Raw genomic sequence first — 12,144 nt, 5'->3', positions numbered from 1 at the left:
TGATTTGTTGTTGTTTTTTTTCTTTTGGAAAGCCTACTGGAAAAATCTATGCCAAAAAACATATTCAGCACCTTTACATTGTAAATTTTACTGTATTGTATTGCTTATTTTATTATGTTTATTTTGTGTTTAATTTACAGTACACTGTACATTATACAAACAAGTATAGTTATTTTTACATATACAGTGGGGCAAACAAGTATTTAGTCAACCACCAACTGTGCAAGTTCTCCTACTTGAAAAGATGAGAGAGGCCTGTAATTGTCAACATGGGTAAACCTCAACCATGTGAGACAGAATGTGGAAAAAAAACAGAAAATCACAATGTTTGATTTTTAAAGAATTTATTTCCAAATTAGAGTGGAAAATAAGTATTTGGTCACCTACATACAAGCAAGATTTCTGGCTGTCAAAGAGGTCTAACTTCTTCTAAAGAGGTCTAACGAGGCTCCACTCGTTACCTGTATTAATGGCACCTGTTTTAACTCATTATCAATATAAAAGACACCTGTCCACAAGCTCAGTCAGTCACACTCCAAACACTCCACTATGGCCAAGACTAAAGAGCTGTCGAAGGACACCAGAGACAAAATTGTAGACCTGCACCAGGCTGGGAAGACTGAATCTGCAATAGGTAAAACGCTTGGTGTAAAGAAATCAACTGTGGGAGCAATTATTAGAAAGTGGAAGACATACAAGACCACCCTTGATCTGGGGCTCCATGCAAGATCCTAATCCGTGGCGTCAAAATGATAACAAGAACGGTGGGCAAAAATCCCAGAACCATATGGGGGGACCTAGTGAATGACCTACAGAGAGCTGGGACCACAGTAACAAAGGCTATTATTAGTAACACAATGCGCCGCCAGGGACACAAATCCAGCACTGCCAGACGTGTCCCCCTGTTGAAGCCAGTACACGTCCAGGCCCGTCTGCGGTTCGCTAGAGAGCATTTGGATGATCCAGAAGGGGACTGGGAGAATGTGTTATGGTCCGATGAAACCAAAATAGAACTTTTTGGTAGAAACACAGGTTCTCGTGTTTGGAGGAGAAACAATACTGAATTGCATCCGAAGAACACCATACCCACTGTGAAGCATGGGGGTGGAAACATCATGCTTTGGGGCTGTTTTTCTGCAAAGGGAACAGGACGACTGATCTGTGTAAACGAAAGAATGAATGGGGCCATGTATCGAGAGATTTTGAATGAAAATCTCATTCCATCAGCAAGTGCATTGAAGATGAGACGTGACTGGGTCTTTCAGCAAGACAATGATCCCGAACACACAGTCAGGGCAACAAAGGAGTGGCTTCGTAAGAAGCATTTAAAGGTCCTGGAGTGGCCTAGCCAGTCTCCAGATCTCAACCCCAAAGAAAATCTGTGGCTGGAGTTGAAAGTCCGCGTTGCCCAACGAAAGCCCCAAAACATCACTGCTCTAGAGGAGATCTGCATGGAGGAATGGGACAAAATACCAGCAACAGTGTGTGAAAAGGTTGTGAAGAGTTACAGAAAACGTTTGGCCTCCGTTATTGCCACCAAAGGGTACACAACAAAGTATTGAGATGAACTTTTGGTATTGACCAAATACTTATTTTCCACCATGATTTGCAAATAAATTCTTTAAAAACCAACAATGTGATTTTCTGTTTTTTTTTTCTTCCGCATTCTGTCTCTCATGGTTGAGTTTACCCATGTTGACAATTACAGGCCTCTCTAATCTTTTCAAGTGGGAGAACTTGCACAACTAGTGGTTGACTAAATACTTATTTGCCCCACTGTAAATACCTTTGAATTAACAGTTGTGCTTGGTTCTGTATTTTGCAGAATATAACTAAGTTATGACAATGAAAAACATTTTTCCCATTTACATTGTTTTAATATCATGAATTCACAGTATTTTCCTGTTAATTTTACGGACATTTTTTACAGTGTATGATTGGTTGCGTAGTGTAAGTGTCAAAAAATGTATCGTAATATTAGCTAGACACCTGTTGCACATTGAGTTACGTTGCAAAATGGTACAGAAAATTTTGTTGGTCTAATTAACTAGATTATATCAGTTGTAAAATTAGATATTAATTAATACTGTGCTTGCAAAGATCGGCAGCGGAATGTTGTTTCAGTAAATCAGCACAGGAGTCTAGCTCACTTTTCACCAAAAATGGAAGCGTCGCGTTGCCGCATCGAACACACCAATAGGAGTGTCGCGGCGTCGACAATTGTCCTAGTGACGCTACAATACGTTTCTGTTCAATTTTATTTTGTGCGCTGCATAGATTTTCCTGTGCGCTGAGTATGTGCAAGCAGTGCGTGATTGCGCATGCGTGCAACGTAGGGGGAACATTGGTCAGAAGGTTTTGAGGTTTTGTAGTTCAACTTTCAGCTTGGAAAATAGTTGCGTGTCATTACACTTTTACGGGCACTGAAAATGTTTGCGATACATATTCCTGCCTGCTGTGTGCGGTTTCAAATATTTTGCCACGCATGCTTGCAAGCTAATTGGCAATCTCCACTTTGATGGTTTTCAGAGATTTTAGACACACTGCGTGTTCATCGTCTTCTCGTGTTTCTGTTCTAACACCAAAAATGCTCAAATCTATTTGTCAAAGTCATTGACTTTGGTAAAAATACTCATTTGTGGCTGTTGGCGGCTCGGAATAATCTCATCTGAACATCTCCCGTGGAAGAAAAAATGGATGAAACTCGAAACACGGACGATCGCTAACCGTGTTCTTGGATGCTGCGCTTGCCGCAAGTCTTCCAGGCATCCATGTTGAGGTGTATTACAAAATATTGCTTTGTTCCTATCCAAGAGCTGTAGCAGTCACATAACGAAAGCTGACAGATTGGAAAAGAACATGCAGTTTGTTCTTTGGTGAATATATTCATACAAAGACCACTATGACTAATAAGCAGTGTTCTTGTTTTTTAACGTAAAGTACAGAGTTGAAGGGTGCTGACACTTAAAATTGTGTTTTTCTTTCTTGACGCTCCTTGGACAAACATGCAGTCTGCTCTAATAAGGCTGACACAGTGTGTTTTAATTGGCAAGACACTGAATGGTCTATTCATACATCAGTAAATGATCATTCACATTCAAGGGCATAGGTTTTCATAGGAACGGTAAGGACATAACACGACCATCTTTTGAGGATGCTAAAATTGTCCCCACCAACTTTCAAGCAACCTTGTTTGCATTTTGTAATGAGTTCAGTTATATATGTAATTAAGATTAGGGTTGTTCCGATCATGTTTTTTTGCTCCCGATCCGATCGTTTTAGTTTGAGTATCTGCCGATCCCGATATTTCCCGATCAAGATTGCTTTTTTTTTTTTTTTTGCTCCCAATTCAATTGCAATCATTCCCGATAATTTTACCCGATCATATACATTTTGGCAATGCATTAAGAAAAAAATGAATAAAACTCAGACAAATATATACATTCAACATACAGTACATAAGTACTGTATTTGCTTATTATGACAATAAATCCTCAAGATGGCATTTACATTATTAACATTCTTTCTGTGAGAGGGATCCACGGATAGAAAGACTTGTAATTCTTAAAGGATAAATGTGACTTTGTATATTGTGACTAAATATTGCCATCTAGTGTATTTGTTGAGCTTTCAGTAAATGATACTGTAGCCATTTAACTGTTCTGCCCAAATGCCTGATGGGAAGTGCAACCATGACTGTGCGTAGTGACACCAATTGATATATCTTCTCTGCGTTGAAAAATAACATATGGTGTTAAGAAAAAGATCAACTACTACCTTTCCTTCCTTACATTGCTTCCCACGATATTTTTAATTGTTGTGAGGGGGATTTTAAGGCTTTAGCCAATTAAATAAAGGCTCCAAAGACTGCCTAAATTCACTCTACTCATTTTACACTGCCTTTTAGCTCTATATATTGGTAAAACGGCGCCTTTATAGATTGAACGCGAAAATGCGTGAGTGGGTCATGCAGCGCATGTGTTAACTGCATTAAATATTTTGACGTGATTAATTAAAAAAAAACTAATTACCGTCGTTAACGTGATAAATTTGACAGTCCTACTTTAAGCCAAAACTAAAGACTCTGGATGAGTGTAAGACATTTTGTCTGTAACGTGAAATACAATTAGATAACGATTTAATTAAAAATATATATATACATATTAAAAAAAAGGCATGTCCGATATTTTTTTGCCGATTCCGATACTTTGAAAATGACGTGATCGGACCCGATCGATCTTGTCTTCCCATATGTTGTAAGGATAGAATTTACCCCAACCATGATGAAGCCAATTATGTTCATTATGTTCAGACTTACATTTATCCTTTTTTTACATGCTGAATGTGTCAATCCCCCCACCCCCCTCAAAACCAACGTTTGGTTGGTGGACGACTTTCCCCGCCGCCCCCCAAACACACACAGCCGAGACAGATTCATGTCGACAACATGCCGCTTCCTCTGCTCCCTTCGAAGGGGAGGAATATTAGGGGTTTTTTTGGCCAGCAAAAGCTTCTGCAAGTAGTGTAAAAAGACGTCAATGTTGTGGAGGTGGGGGAAACACCACTAATTTTGCTACTGAAAGTCCAACCAGCATCAGAGTTAGCATAACAATAAACTGTGTGAACCTGCTAACCTGCAAAACTACTGCAGTCAGGACAGCCTCCACAAGGAATAATGAAGTCAAGCTAGCCGTCCCTCATTTGGATCATTGTTTGCATTATGGTAACTCAACGCGATGGCTTCAGAGTCCAAGTCCCTTTATTTAACATGAACATTAACTGACACAAAAAAAAAATCTGTGAAGTGAAATCACATATCAGAATTTCATGAGAGTACTTTGGTTCGATTCTTGGGGAAGTCTAGTATGCCTTAGTTGTAGATCAGTCCTTGGATATCTTGATATGTTATATCGTCCCTACCAATGTTGAGATCAAACCTACGCCCTTGCTTATATGCATTATATAATGAGTTCAGTTATACAGGTAATTTAGATACATGTCGACCACATGCGGTCTCCTCCGCCCCCTTCGAAGAGGAGGGGTATTAAAAGTTTTTTTGGGCCAGCAGCAGCCACTGTAAGTAACTATAGAACCAGAAAAACGTGAGTAAGTAGCTACATACAGAAGGACGGGTGCTGCATAACACAACATACACACCACATAATCATAATTATCTGGGTCTTTGAAAAAGACCCAGATAATAAGTGTTATTTGTTTTTTTTGTTTTTTGTTTTTTTTTGAATGGGATTCCTTCGGCGCACCGCGCAGCCCGAACCGCTTGACCAATCGGCACCGTTCAAGTATCAACACGTCCGGAATTTTCGTCGATGCCATTGACGGCCATGGACGTCCAAATTGTTTCCCATTTATTTTCAATGGGTTAAAAAAAAAGTCCCCAAATCAACAGGAAAAGACCAGATATTAATAGGACGTGTCCCCCAATTGTCCCAGAATCCATTAACACTTATGGAGGGTGCTGCCATTGATGTTCATGGACATCCAAATTGTTTCTCATTCATTTTCAATGGGTTAAAAAAAATGTCCCCAAATCAACAGGAAATGAACAGATATTAATAGGACGTGTCCCCCAATTGTCCCCGAATCTTTTGACACTTCTGTCGGGTGTTTATGTAGGGTTGGTCCAAATTTTTTCCCATCCATTTTCAATGGATAAAAAAAATGTCCCACAAATCAACAGGAAATGATCAGATATCAATAGGACGTGTCCACCAAATGTCCCCGAATCCATTGACACTTATGGAGGGTGCTGCCATTGACATCCATGGACGTCCAAACTGACAAGGATTCACTAAGGACCCAAATGCACGAATGTTCAGTTTAAACAAAAATATTTATTTTCAGTTCATAGGAGTTCAAAAAGAGAACGAAAAATCACAACGCTTGCTGGACACCAAAATTATGAGCAAAGTCAACAAAAATTCACAGCACTTGCTGGATACCAAAATTCTGAGCAAAGTCAACTAAGTAACAAAAGTTGGCATTTGAACTCAAAATAAATCTTAGTCAAGAAAAGGCTTACATGAGCTGGTGACATGGAACATGGCAGGATACAAGACAAACCGACACTGGGCATGGTTAGCAGCAGGCTATATATACAGTAGGTCACAGGTGGACATGATCAGCCTGATTGGCAAGAGCAGGAAGTAAAGTTTGCTCAAGGAGGCAAACCACTACCAAAATAAAAGGATCTGACTTCAACCAACACAAAACATTAACAAGACTTCCAAGACGTGACACAAACTTCCCATTCATTTCCAATAGCATTTAATCATGTTTTTTCATGCTATTGATGCTAATGTACTTGGATTCCATTGACGCCTATGTAAGTCTATACCACAAAATTTTTCCCATTCATTTTCAAAGGCAAAAAAAAAAAACAATTTCACCAAATCAACAGGAAATGACCAGATATCAAAACGACGTGTCCCACAAATGTCCCCGATTCCATTGACGCTTATGGAGGGTGCTACCATTGACGTCCGTGAACATCCAAATATTTTCCCATTCATTTTCAATGGCAAAAAAAACTCAAGCCAACCTGGGCGGGGTTAAGATCTGTATCACCACAGAGACCTTGTTCTTCTTCTTTTAAGACCGAGAGTAATTTCTCCAGAAATTGGAGTTTCTAATTAACTATGTACATTGGAAAAAAAAGTTTTTTTGGGAGGATGCGACAAGCTACCCACACTAGCGTTGCGATCAACTGGTTGATCGTGACCAACGTAATGAGCACCCCTGATTTAGCATATCAATTAATTAGGTTCATATTTGTGAAAAATGTAGCCCTGCCCAAAGTTCACCCAATTTGTTTGGTCTCATTAATGTCCTATTCCGAGCAAAAAGTGTACATTTAGGTTATGCTGTTATATTGGCCCTACCAATGTTGAGACCAAACCTACACCATTGTTCACACTGTATTAAATTCGATTTTTTAAAAGATGATTTTATCTATGTTTGTATTGTATTCATTTTTGTGCTTATTTGAGAAATATTCTAAGGTTTTTTTTGTTTTGTTTTATAAAACTTTGTTAAAAGGAGATTGACTAAAATGAACATTCAACAAGTCTTTTTTGTGAATATTGCATGACTCAATACAGTAGACATCACTGTCTTGTATGAAACATGAATTTTAAGACCCTCGCAGTCAAACATTAGAACCGCCATTATGCGCCACACCACAAAGAATGAGCCTGCAGTTTCTTTTTCCATGCGTCGCGTCCAACTTTGATACAATGCGACGAAAAGTCCGGAATACACAAGTTTTTAAGTCTAACCGCAGTATGTAATGTATAATGTGGTCCATTTTCAACACGCCTGTGGGAAAGTGAACATATGTGTTTTGCTTATGAGAATAGTGGCCCACTTTGCTTTTTGGTTTTCCACTGGCTTTATGGCTTTAAACAGGATTTACACTGGACTAGTAAGAATTGATGCTATTAAAGTTCATTCAGTGCAAAAGAGTTAGACATATAACTGTGTCTTTTAGTTTACTAGTATAGATTTTTTTTAGGTTTGTTTTCACTCGAAGCCCAGGTGGCTGATGACATCCCTATAAAGTCATAGAGGGGGTATTTCTGCAGAAAACTCTTTCATATTTGCAAGTATTTTTGTAGGTTAAGTGCTCCGACTTGTCAACGGGCATTTAGACAAGAGCAGCCAACTCTATTTGAAGTTTTTGTTGGTCTCCGGCTGATGACTCACCGAGAAGACGATTCGCTCGACAAGTTTTAAGGCACCTTTGAAATGGTTTCAACAGCCCAATTTGGTGTTTTTTCTTGCACGGTAATGATTGACATGGACACACATCAAATGACCTCACAACTAATCAGTCATGTATGCTTAAGGACTGACCTCTAGACTTGTCAATAATTGCATAAATATGTACTGAAGAGTCAGTCATGACTGGAAAACTTTTGCAGGGTCCCCCCAGGATTGATAAATCTAAATTCAAGACTTTTAAGACCTTTTTTAAAGCCATTTCAACTGAAAATTAATACAGTGGTACCTCTACATACGAAGTTAATCCGTTCCAGGACCTTGTTTGTAAGTCGAAATGGTCGTATATCGAGCAGGATTTTCCCATAGGAATACATTATAATTCCATTAATTCGTTCCACAGCCCAAAAACCTGCACTAAATCCTTAAAAAATACTGCTGGTGCTATTACAAATGGCAATTACACGTAGCAAAACAAATAAATTATAAATCAAAATTGGAATAATATAATAAAAAGAATAATAATAATTCCTGTAATAGTGTAACGAATCGGGTTCTAATAAGGCGGACGTTTTTTTGTGTACCTGAACGCACCGCGGGGCTGACGTGCCAAAGACGGACCGGTGAGCTTGAGTTTCACTTTCACTTTGAATGTTCTCTTGAGAACACCGTCAATTGCGGCAGACAGCAGGCGTTTTGTGTTGAATAAGTTGTGAAAGAAATGATGAAAACGTGGCGAAGCTGGCGATTTCTATGGAGATGTTACCACAATAAGAATTGTCAGCTTAACTTATAAAGACTGGCGAACGATGGTCGGAGGAGGACCATGGACATGTATTGTTGAGCCATTTCACGGATGCCCACCCCACGCTCATATTTTTCTGTCATTTGCATCTTCATTTAGAAGGTAAGCACCAACTTTTTCCTTGTTTCACCACCTATACCAACCTTTTCTGAAACCTGTGTTGATTTGTCACACAAGAAAATCCGCCGTGGGTTCGTCTGCGGTGCTGCCATTGTCGTCGTATTTCGAGCATTTCGTCGGATGTAGAAACAAATGGCGAGTCAAATTTTACGTCGGATGTCGAAAAGTTCGTGTGTCGAAGCGATCGTATGTAGAGGTACCACTGTACTTTTCTCGCACCCATTATATAGATCATATTGAATCATTTTAAATTAATAAAGCACTGAACATCAAATTTAACCTCAATTACTAATTGTGTTTGACAAAAGAATGCACATATATCGAAGATACAATTAAAACACATTTAAAGTAACATTATAAAGTCTGTCAGAATTTTTTTAAACACGCACACAATAATTATGGACAAAAAGAGGGGGAGGACAGGACTCAGACGAGCCATCTTCTGTAACAGGCTAGCCGCTGGTGCACCTGCCAAGACCTCAGTGAACATAGCTAACTCTCGAGTTAAAATGGCGAAATTCACATTCATTCGAAAGGCAAACCGAAATGTTTAGGCAGGTCCACTGCCTTCGCATGACCCATAAACTGCAACCTAAAGTATCTGGATGTAACTTCAGCCCCTATCACATACTCCAAAACAACGGGAATATCACGGGACTTAACCGTGCAGCAGTTGTGTGTGAAAACAATTTCCCGTGTCGACTGACATGGGAAGCAGTGTGTGTGAAAGCAGGCGTTAAATTCCCGGGTCACAGCAGATGGCTGATGACTTAAATATCACAGCGGCGGCCGATGTAACTTCCTCCCTCTTCGCAGTAATAGGAAAAGCGGTAAACAAACATCGCAATTATAAACATAGCAAGCTGGAAACAGCTAAATTAAACCAGGCCCGGATCTAGGTTTACCCACCAGAGTGGGCACTAAGAAATCTTGAGGGGGCACCCCTAATGCAGGCTTTTTTTTACCCTCTGCATTTCTCTGGGCTTGGGACCGGCACAAGTAGGACACTGGCTTGTGTCCCGTTGAGGCTGCATTAATTTTTGGGGGGGGGTTATTTGTTTTTTTTTTGTTTTGTTTTATTTTTTCATTCATCTATCTACTTATTCTAGCAGTCGGCGTGATGTCACGATGACGTCATTTCGCATAGCAACGTGTCGCCATTTTGAGATGGAGGCCATACAGGTAACGTTGTCTGACATTCATATATTTCAGCTGTGTTTTGCATCTTTTTTTCATAAAAACGTCCTAAACATAACTTATTATCACGAGTCACTGCCGACAGACGCAAGAAGGCGATACAACTTAAAATTAGCGTGTATTAGCCTGCAAATCTGCCCATACAAAGTCGCAGCTGATAGCTGGATAAACCATCCAAAGGAATTGCCTGCAGTGGAGTTCGGAAACATCTACAACTACCTCATAAAGTCACCCAGTAAGTTGACCTTTATGAATTACGTGGAATATGTACTGTGTGGAACTAAGAAAACTGGTAGTATCTACGGAGTATTTATTACTGCCGTAACCAGTAATTCGCCTCCAAGCGTTATTTAGCCGTGAACGTGTCACGGCAAAATAACCAATTCCCACCAGGCCAATAATATACCGATTGACCGGTCAGAGCAGTTCATGGCAAAAGACCAATAACGCTTTGCGAGTTGTCGGTTACGGTAATATTAACCACTGGCTACTCTATTGAATCCTAGCAGCTAATTGGGGCAAAAAAAAAAAAAAAAATCGATGAAAGTTTACTCACCAGTAATAAAATGTCGGCTGCAAACGTAAATGTGCCTGGATTTAGGTTCCCACTGGCGAGAATGGTCCACGGAACCGTCTTTTTTTACTGTTCCTCGATTGATTGCTTTCAGCCATTTGCTAGTCCTTTTCTTCTCACGAGGAAGAATGAAGAACTTCAAATGCAGCTCCGAACTCTTCCTTGTGTTACAACCCACAACACGGCAACTTTTAGTCATTCCGACGGAAAAAAAGACCGCAAATAAGACAAAAGTTCAGCGCGTTTGTAATACAATGCACGACAGACCAACTGCTTGAGACTCGTGTTTTGCCCCCATTTCAATATGGCGACGCTTTGTTGTGGCTGGTGACGTCAAAAATGCCCGGATGTCCGACTGCGAGAATGTGTCTGGAGGAGAGAGCGGAACCGCGCAGATAACAAATGAGGTTGGATAAACAGCTTGTTTTGGTGATTGCTTGTTCGGCCTGGTTGCGGCCAACAGTAACCGTTAATCCTGCAATAAAAAAGTAGGTGACACCACCTCTCCGTGCGTTCTCTATATCCAGTGCGACGCTACAATAGATATTCCCGACTGTGCCGTCACGATAGTCGTGGCTATGAACACCTTTCTCGTATCAACGACTCTGCAGACGTGGCTTTGTCTAAGCAGGTTTATTAACACTCAAAAAGGGTGAAACTAAAGAAAACAGACAAAACAACACAATCAAAATATGCACAGTATATTAAATCGCATATGTACTGCCCTATCTGTAGCAAACTGCATATGAAAATATGAATAAACAATTGGCAGAGCGCCCAAGACGCCATTTTGACGACCCTCTAACTCGTGGGTAATTAGCATATCACAAGTTTCATGGTAAGTGAATCTGTCTCACTTTTTTTTGCACTGAAGTACACACAGTTCACATATTTTCGTTTTTAAACACATTTAAACAATACATACCGGCGATGCAACCTCAAATTCAAGGCAAAATGGTCAGAGATGGCGCGAACTGACTGCTCCCATCGTCGTGTGAGTCTCAACTGAACAACGTCACTTCCGTGTTGCAGTTTCTTTCAAATAAAGTGCGCATGAGATGCAGTAAATTAAGGCATCCACTAGATGATGCTAATAAGACGTAATAAAAGCAATAAAACTCAGGTATTCAATCACAAAACCTATCAATATTTTATGCATAACAGAACACCGACATTTTGATTGGGTGGGCACGACTCACTTCTGGGTGGGCCGTGCCCACCCCGGCCCCCCCATACATCCGGCCCCGAATTAAACTGAAAACATGACCGAAATTAAAATGTCAATTATTTCGTCGGGCCGGGCCAGGGTTCTTTCTCGCTAACTTTTTGAAATAACTATATATTAACGATGTATGAATGATAAACTAAGGAATACTTGTTATAAAATAAATAATTTGGATAAAAAAAAAAGAAGGCACTGTATGGTCATTGCAGAGCGAGAGCGTGCCTATACGCCCTTTTTAATCTTCCCCTCTGCGAGTCCGCAAAACTGCATCTGTTTATTTATATATTTTCCAGCGTTATTTCGCTGTGTAAATAAATTTATAATGATCATAAAAATATGTAGTCTATTTAAAAATTCAGAAAATGTGCGGGGTTTTTTTCTGCCAACTGAGAATTCGTTATAAAAGACAGGCTTTTATGCAGACATCGTCACAAATGTTATCACACAAAACGCGGGTCGGGCTTTAATACCCGCGGACCAGTTCGG

At 39.9% G+C, this 12,144-nt stretch overlaps 1 protein-coding gene across 3 annotated transcripts in view; it reads right to left on the bottom strand.

The window, feature by feature from the left end:
* The window catches only part of mkln1 (muskelin 1, intracellular mediator containing kelch motifs), a 233,566-nt gene extending 221,968 nt beyond the window's left edge, over positions 1-11,598 (bottom strand). For 2 of the 3 annotated variants that reach the window (XM_057855275.1, XM_057855278.1), the window contains exon 1: positions 11,359-11,598. The gene's annotated coding sequence lies outside the window, so the exon portion shown is untranslated. Of the gene's footprint in view, positions 1-6,040; positions 6,060-11,358 lie in introns of those variants that run through there. The other variant, XM_057855276.1, reaches the window with a different exon arrangement.
* Positions 11,599-12,144: the final 546 nt, after the last annotated feature.

This window comes from Corythoichthys intestinalis, chromosome 13, assembly GCF_030265065.1.
Source record: "Corythoichthys intestinalis isolate RoL2023-P3 chromosome 13, ASM3026506v1, whole genome shotgun sequence".
Lineage (NCBI taxonomy): Eukaryota > Metazoa > Chordata > Actinopteri > Syngnathiformes > Syngnathidae > Corythoichthys > Corythoichthys intestinalis.
This window is presented reverse-complemented; position numbering and strand designations above follow the sequence as displayed.